Source organism: Emys orbicularis, chromosome 4 (assembly GCF_028017835.1).
Source record: "Emys orbicularis isolate rEmyOrb1 chromosome 4, rEmyOrb1.hap1, whole genome shotgun sequence".
In the NCBI taxonomy this organism is placed as follows: domain Eukaryota; kingdom Metazoa; phylum Chordata; order Testudines; family Emydidae; genus Emys; species Emys orbicularis.
In genome coordinates, this window is record NC_088686.1 from 5899187 (window position 1) to 5908088 (window position 8902).

An 8902-nucleotide genomic window follows, 5' to 3' on the forward strand; every position below is an offset into this window, starting at 1 on the left:
CTTTTTAGCTGTTGTGACAAACCCATGCTGTGGTTTAAATTGGCTCATTCTGAGGAGACTATGTTTTCCGACTTTATGCTCCAAATTGTATCTTGTGTTCGGGATTGAAGTCTCTGCTACTTTTTGGGCTGAAGCAAATGTAGCTCGCTACTGTCACCAGGCATCACGTTATGTTATGGCTGACGGTCCCCTATAGGAAGACTGCTGCACTGGATAGGAGAGAGAAATTGCTTGTAATTGCTGTGTGCAAACAAAAGATGGCTTCAGTTGGGCGTGTGCAGTGTGACACAGAACATCAACTCCATCGATGGCATATCTCTTTGCTTCTTCAGTAGACATGTGTGTCTCCTCTAGGCAAGTCATTTAGCTGATTACATTGCGGTTGGATGCCGACAAACCTTCAACACTGAGTTGGAGAACTCTTGAAGCCGGACCGATGACTAAAAAGCCAGGGGATGGCATCACATCCAGGATGATGGCTGGCAAGTGACCAGAATTCATTGGATTCGGGCTGCTAGGTTGGATCATTAGCTTCCAGGGGTTAGCCAGGTACCGATGCAGGACACGCCATGAATGCTGATCCAATGCCCCCCAGGTCTTCAGTGAGCAATAAGGTCTTGCATTTGCAGTAGTTATGTAAATGGTAGTGGTATAGCATAGTATAATATAGTGTAGCATAGGGCTTTTTGTTTACCCATTGCTAAGACTCAGCTAAAGAATAGGTTGGATATTAGGAAAAACTTTGTCACTAGGAGGGTGGTGAAGCACTGGAATGGGTTACCTAGGGAGGTGGTGGAACCTCCTTTCTTAGAGGTTCTTAAGGTCAGGCTTGACAAAGCCCTGGCTGGGATGATTTGGTTGGGGTTGGTCCTGCTTTGAGCAGGGGGTTGGACTAGATGACCTCCTGAGGTCCCTTCCAACCCTGATATTCTATGATTCTATGATTAAAGAAACCATTGTTCTGTAGTGAGTTGTAGAGTGGAGGGCAGGAGAAATGAAGGAAGCGTGGTTAGTTGGATGACGTGGGTAAAAATGGATGAAAAGGAAATGTAGCTACAGGAGCTGTGGCTCTCCAGTATGTGTTGTCTGTGATTTGCATAATCCTGTATTTAACCCCCTACTTGTATTAGGCCCTGATTCAGCAAAGCAGTCCATATCTCCGGGATTTAAGCATGTGTTTAAGTGCTTTGCTGAAGAGGGATGAAATTACTCATGGGCTTAAAGTGAAGCATGTGCTTTGCTGACTCAGCAGTTATTCAGCGGCGTCTACTGCCATGGAGCTCTTGGAGTGAATAGCGGCTCAGTGGCGTGAGAGGGGTTTACAAGCTGGCCCTAAATACACCCTGGTCCCCATGCAGGTACATTCCCATTCCCTGCCTCACAGCTGAGCACGAAGGGTTGGGCAATGAGCTGCATGCCCAGCATTCTCCCTGGCTCCAGCTAGTGAGAAGGGAAAGAGAGGAGAAGGTCGGGGAATGAGTGGAGACTTTGCTTTGCCCCCCGCAGAACACTGGCCATGGCTCGCCCCGCCCCATGAGTGTGTGTTTGCGTCAAAGTGACGATGAATTTCACCACTATGGGGGCCTGAAAAGCATGACGAAGAGAGACGTAGACTAAGATATTTCCCACTAGCTTCGTCAACTTTAGCTGGTTTTGTGGTCAGCAGGCCATGCAGTTAGGACAAAAATCGGTTCAGTGGCTTTGCTAGGCAGAAGACATTACTAGGATGATAGGACATACTGTGGACAAATTTCTCATGTATTCATTTTGGGGGGGGAATAAGTCATTTTAGTGCATCCCTAGCAGGTCTTTCACTTCAGATTAAATTAAATAAAAAAACCAATCAGGCCAATAAAATAAAACCCTCTGGTTCTTGTCTCATTAGAAAGAATATATACACATAGATCTGCAATGACGTGCTACTCCTGCTTTTGGTATTCGGGGCATGTGGCTTCTTTTAATTTTCAGAAGCCATAATTTTCAAAAGTGTAGACCTGATTTTCAGAATGTGCAGGGCACGTGCCTTAAGCTTTTCACAGTCCCACTAGGTGCCTCTCCAAAGCTTTGGGCACCTGAAGACCTTTGAAAATCTGTCCCTAAACTCCTAGACCCAGATCCTCAAAGGCATTTGGGCTTCAAACTCCCAGTGATTTCAATTGGGCTCCTGTGTTGTGTCACCACAATTGTGCCTGCTGTGAGGGCAAAGCCCACGTGCATGGGCACTGAGGACCTGATTCTGCTTTAACTAAAGTCAGTGGGAGCTCTGCCAGTCGCTGGAATGGGGCCAGGATCAAACCTAATGCAGGCAACTGCATAAGTACCTGCTGTGGGAATCTAGAGGAACCAAGTCAGGTGCTGTTTAGGTGTCTCTTCGAATGAAGCTTCTGCCTCACTGAAAACATTCCATTTAGAAACAGTTCTGCTTATATATTAGTCTCATGCTTCGTCTCCCTCCTCCCCCCTCTATGAAGATCTCCCCACCCTCCGGATACCCACACCCTTCACTCTTTTCTTTCCAGAGACTGTGGGTCCATTGCTCGGGAGCCAGGAGACCTGCATTCTATTCCCGAAGAGGCCTTTCCCTCATTGCATGACCGTGGGGGGAGGTACTGAACACTTCTGTTGCTCTGGGCCTGCTCTGTACATGTGTGTGCAAGGGGAAAGGAGGTGGGCTTTATCAAGCCAACTCTATGGGGACCTACTCCTGGCACCCGGTCTGTTTTGGGGAGGCGTGTGTGGAGGGAGATGGGGTGTCCCGGAGAGGTGGGTGGTCAGGGCAGTAAAGAGTGGGGAGCTGTGTTTTGGATGCAAGTTTGGTGTGTGACCCTTGTTGGGCTCAAGGACTCTGGCTGAGGGGAGAGGATGGGTAATAGCAGAGAAGTCAGAGCTGGATTAAACTGCTTAGCCCATGTAGTTCGTCTCCCTGCCAATGCACAGCTATTCCCTAGTGTAAGGTACATCCACTCGAATGCTGTCAGGTCTGCATTTAAATGTCTCCCACCACTTCTCTTGAGAGACTACTCCAGCGCCTAATAGATACCACTTGTCAGGTAGATGTGCATGTCCAGCTTGAATTTACTTTTTACCTCTCCTCATTGCTTACACCTGATTCCACTGTATCTCCTCTGCCTCTTGCTCGTACACTCTGTCAATACTTGCAGACTGTTATTGCATCCTGGTCAAAGTGTAGCTCTTTCAAATCAGTCCCACTAGCTGTTCTGAAGGGGCCTGTCCCAGAGTAACTGGGCCCTTGAAGAGAAACGAGTCCAGTAGGTGCCTCCCAGGTGGGTGTGATGAGGGACACCCGATTCTAATAAAGTCAGGAAGGGCATTTAAGAAAGAGGGGGAGGTCAGAAGGAGCTCGAGAAGGAAGGCTGGTACTGCAGAGAAGGGGTTGGGTGGGAGCCCCAGGATGGGCTGGTGAAAGGAGACTTCAGGGAGTCCATAGGTCTCTGCAGGGATCCCAAGGTCTAGAGATAAAATAAAATAGGAACTTTATGAGTCTGGGGAAAGCTATGGTGTGTGGACTAAGAGTAACCTATGGACCAAGGGTTCCTGGCTGAAGGCCCTGGATCTAGGGGAATGACTTGGAAAGGTCTGTATCTCAAGGTAAGACCTTTGAAGAACTATTGAATAACTGACTGTACTGGGGGTTCTTAATGGAGGAACATTTGGGGGTGAAGATGGTATATGTGAGGCCAAAGAAACTGTGTGTATCTTTGGTTTCAAGAAAGACAGTAATCACCTGAGGAAAAGGTGTCAGGCTGGATTTGATGCCGGTTGTCTGTCCTTCTGGGTCTGTGGTAAGAGGAGAAACTGAGGCAGACTAGACTTGCCATGTCTCGACTAGCAGGAAGGGGGTGCTTTGGGGTGCTGAGCCATCAAGGGAGAATAACAGAAAAGTTCCCCGGGAAGAATGTAATGGATGACCCAAGAACATTTACCTTGGGACTCAGACCAGCCGATTTATTACTCTTGACGCTGTTATTTATTAGAGCCGGGTGGAGAAGCTAATTCCATTTGGTGGAGGATTTTGACATTTGGTTTTGTTCCGATCCGGCATGAAAATCAAAATGTTCGAAATACTCCATGAATTGGAATGGATCCCAGCCTAAGGGCGAGCCGCCTGGGGAGCTGTTCAAGACCATGCATCCCAGGTTGCTGTGGAGCCAGGAGCTTGACAGGGCTCCCACGGCTTCCATGGTCCTGGTTCTCTATCAACCCGCCAGGTTGAAAATCCCACTAGGTGCCCGTCTGCATCGTTAGGTGCCTAAATACCTTTGTAAATCTGTCTCTTTCGGCCTAAGTAGTTCATTCACAAAATAGTATAAGGGCTGGTTTTCACTGCCGGGGAGATCGACGCTGCTGCAAATCCATGCAGCAGGTGTCGATTTAGTGGGTCTAGTGAAGATCCGCTAAGTCAATGGCAGAGCGCTCTCCGGTCGACCCCGGTACTCCATCTCTCCGAGAAGAGTAAGGTACGTTGACTGGAGAGCATCTCCCATCGAAGCAGCGCAATGAAGACACTGGGGTAAGTTGACTTCAGCTACGTCGAATCCAGCGTAACTTAGGACAATTTACCCTGGTAGTGAAGACAAGCCCATTGAAGTATCATGGACGTACCTAGTTCTAATGGATCATTCTTGGTTTTTAGAGAAGTACCAGTGCATGCCATTCATCTGCTGTCAGGTTTCTTTGCCGCAAACCTAAATGGGACACTGTGTGTGAAAGACCCAAACCGTGGGCTACACAGACAAACTATTCATACAGGAAACTCAGAAGGTGGTGAGATTCCTTCTGTTAGTGTCAATGGCTTTTTATAACATAGGCCTGGTGAGGAGTACACAGTAGAAATAGAAACCAGTATCAAAGGGTGATACTTCCAGCTGAACATTACAGAGATTTAATCTTTTCCCCTGATTTTAATTTCTGAGACTACATGATCAGCAAATGCCATGCCAGTTTTCATACTGGCAGGAAGCCTAAGATAGCAGCACGTATGAGAGTGCTGCTACATTTATTACATACACCACATTTCCCATCTGCTAAAAAGAAATGAAACCAAGCAGGATAAGTGAACAACAATTGAAAAGAAACTCAATGTAAAACTATAATAATAATCTTTAACCTCTCTATAATATTTACTAGGATATATTTTTCAGTCACTGGACATCTGCAGAACAGAGTTCCAGACAGGGTTGGGTAAACAAGGCAGACAAAGGAGGATCTCAAGCTGTGTGGAAGCCTCTTTGTTTCTGTTTATAGTTGTAGTTGTTTTCTTAAATAAATACCAGTTTAAGACAGACTTTATTCCATATAGCACTGGAGTGGATTGCCAAGCTTTTAACAACAAAAAGCTTGAGTTTGGATCAAAGCAGATTTCTTTGATGGCCTCAGATTGACAACTTTCTCTTCAATCATTTTTGTTTTCAGCTTGAAAAGCCCAGTGAAACGAGAAACAAGTGATGGCCTTGGGCTACAATCCAGGATTTTTTTCTCACCTCAGGCTAGTTCTTTGGCATTCATTTCCATCTTTGAGCTAATTGGTTGGGAGACAGAATTAAAGCACATAAAACAGAATACAACACGAATGACAGGGGCATGTGTTTGATAGATGAATAATCAAGGACTCCCCCGCAAAAATAAAAAAAATCTTTTGAATAGTTACTAGTATCATTCGGAAGGAAAGGAAGAAAAATAAGCCTGACTGACGAATTAGACGTATCCACAACCTTCACATTACGCGTACCCCAATGAAGAAAGCTGACAGTGCTGGGAGCCTGCATTAGTAATCAGCATTCATGAATCCCAGCTCGTCTTGAGCCATTGCAACAAACATTTATTATTTGATCAATAGTGGTTTTTGTTGAATAGCTTTGAAACTTTTAAGAATGTTTTCCATACGTCCCTCCCAAAAACACACACGGCCCTGTTGTGAGTTGAATTTTCTGAGCTTTGTTGATGCCCTTCAGGCTATGCCAATTCATACCTTTTCGGAGGTCTTTATAATGTCAGGGAATGAAGAAAACAAATCATGCAGCCTTGGTATTGCACCAGGGTTTGATGCAGTTGAGTCACTTGACTCAGCCTGTAGGCAGCAGACTGGGAAATGCACAGGGCCAAAACTGCAGAGGGCGAAGAGGGCCGGGATAGAACTGGAATGAACACGGAAACCAGGATGGCTCATTAGCATGAGGCAGAGCCTGGCTGGAGAAGCAAGGCACAGCTAGACCCAGGCCCCGAGTGGGCATCAATCAGCATCGCTCCATTGAAATTCGGGGAGCTATATAGAAAGATTGCGCCTGATAACCTGGTGAGTTTAGCGTATCTTTGCACGGCTCCCCTGGGGCAAAGCTGCATTAATGCTGCCCCTTGGCAGATTCCCCACACAGCCCTCCATCCTTGTGCTCTGCTGGCCAGAACAGGCTGGCTGACAGCTGATGAGCTTCCTTAGTATCTACATCCCTGTGGGGTGAGGGACATAAGCCAAGGGATGGGAGCTGTAACCTGCTTGAAACCTTGAGCTTAGCCTGTAACTAAAGGACCCCTGCTCCTTTTGGGAGTGGTGAGGGTTAAGAAGTTTGGGTTTGGGAAAAGCTTTATTTAACTCTGCTAGAAAGCACCAGTGTTTAAATGGTAACCAGATTTGTCAAATCCTTCTCCTGATCAATAACTACACTGATTACCCTGTGGGGAAGTTGACGTGTGAGAGGAGACTGGGACTGGCTAGGCAAAGAGACTGGGAAGGGAAGTGGACAGGAATCCAGTAAATGGGTGTTGTGAATATTCATTGTGTGCGAAGCACTCAAATACTATTGTGATGGGCACTCTGGGAAACCCTAGGAAGAATTTCTGTCTTCATGGCAGGGTTTGAATAGAGTGCAGTAAATAAGGTGTAGGGCCACAATACAACATGGACTTACCAATGGTAGATCTTGCCAGACTGACCCATTTTCTTTCATTGATCAGCTAACTGATTTTTTTAGACTAGGGAAATGCATTAGATTGTACCGATGAGGACTTCAGTAAAGCATTAAACATTGTACCACATGGGAAATTTTTAGTGAAGTGGGAGAGGATGGGGATTAGAGCAGGAATTGTAAGGTGGATAAGAAACAGACTAAAGGAGAGATGACAATGGGTTGTGCTTAATGGAGAATGATCGGGACGGAGGGAGATTACTAGTAGAGTTCCTCAAGGATTGGTCTTGGGACGGACCTGAGACCATGGCTACACTACAAAATTAAGTCAACCTAACTTACGTGCCACCACAGTAATTACATCGCTTGTGCATGTCTATACGTTGCTCCTGTGTCCATGGTGCATGTCCTTACCATGAGTGCTTGTATTGATTGTACTGTCAGTGTGGGGCATTGTTGGACTGAAAGCCAGTAACACTGACACCGCACCGACCTAACTACATCAACCTTGAATTTACGCCGCTAGTGGAGGTGGAGTTATAAAGTCGGCATAGCGGGGCAGTCGTATTGGTGGGAGCAAAATTTAAGTGTAGACACTTCCATAGTTAGGTCGACATAAGCTGCCTTGGGTTGACCTAACTCTAATGTAGATCTGACCTTATCTAATATTTGTCATTAATGACTTTGACACAAAACATAGGAGTGCGCTGATGAGATTTGCTGATGATACTTCATCAATACAGAGGAGGATTGGCATATTTTACAGGAAGATCTGGATGACTTTGATGACTGGAATTAAAGAAATGGGATAAATATAACAATACAAAGTGCAAAGTCATGCACTTAGGCATTAATAGCAAGGATTTGTGCTATAACCTGGGGGATTATCAGTTCGAAAACACAGAAGAGGAGAAAGACCTGGGTGTATTAGGCAATCACAGGGTGACTATGAGCCTCCAATGTGATGCGGCCATGAAAAAGGTACTTCCAGTAGACATAGGGAAGTCTTAATGTCGTTGGACAAGGCCTCATCTGGGATACTATGTACTGTTCTGATCACCTGTGTTCCCGTTTGAATGCCTCTCTTGAACAAGTGCACAGAACGGTTAGTAGGATGAGCAGGAGATGGAGAGCCTGTTTTACGTAAGCAAACTGGAAGAGCTTGTCTTGTTTAGCCTAGAAAAAAAGAGAGGTTGACAGGGTATCTGATTGCTCTCTATAATTGTATCAGGGGGTAAACTCTAGGGAGGAGGAAGAGCTATTTAAGCTACAGGACAATGGTGAGACAAGAACAATGGATATAAACTGGCCATGAATAAATATAGGCTAGAAATTAGAAGGTTTCTAACTATCAGGGGAGTGAGGTTCTAGAACAGCAGTGAGCCAAACGGCCTATCTAGTTTTAATACGGAGCTTGGTAAGTTTATGAACAGGATTCTATGATGCAGTTGAGTGCGATAGCAAGGGACTGGACACGGTGACCCAGGAAGTCCTTCCTAGTCCTATGTTCTATGAATAATGAGGAGAAAACAAAATATTAAGCTGAACTGCATATATTTGGCACTGTCCATCCTTGGCACTCAATGAGACAGAGGTGCTGTGGAAAAAATACTATGTGATCAAAGACTATCATTACACACCGACAAGAAAGGGTGGACAGGGAACCCCAATTCTGGCATCCCCTAACTTTTGAACATTTGGCTTTGCACCCTGACTAATGGTCTTTCAGTACATTTTGAGTGTAATTATATTTACCATCCTTTGGAAAGCACTTTGAGATCTATAGATGAAAGGTGCTACATGGAAGCACAGGTTTAGTATTAATTTCTAATTAATTAATTATATTAAATAATTGATATATTATTATTAATTGCTTTTATTTATTTATTAATATCTCTGTACCATTCAGAACTGGAAGATAATACAGTCACTGTGCCTTTGTTCTCACGGATCTTCTAACACTTAATCTTTATGGATATAAA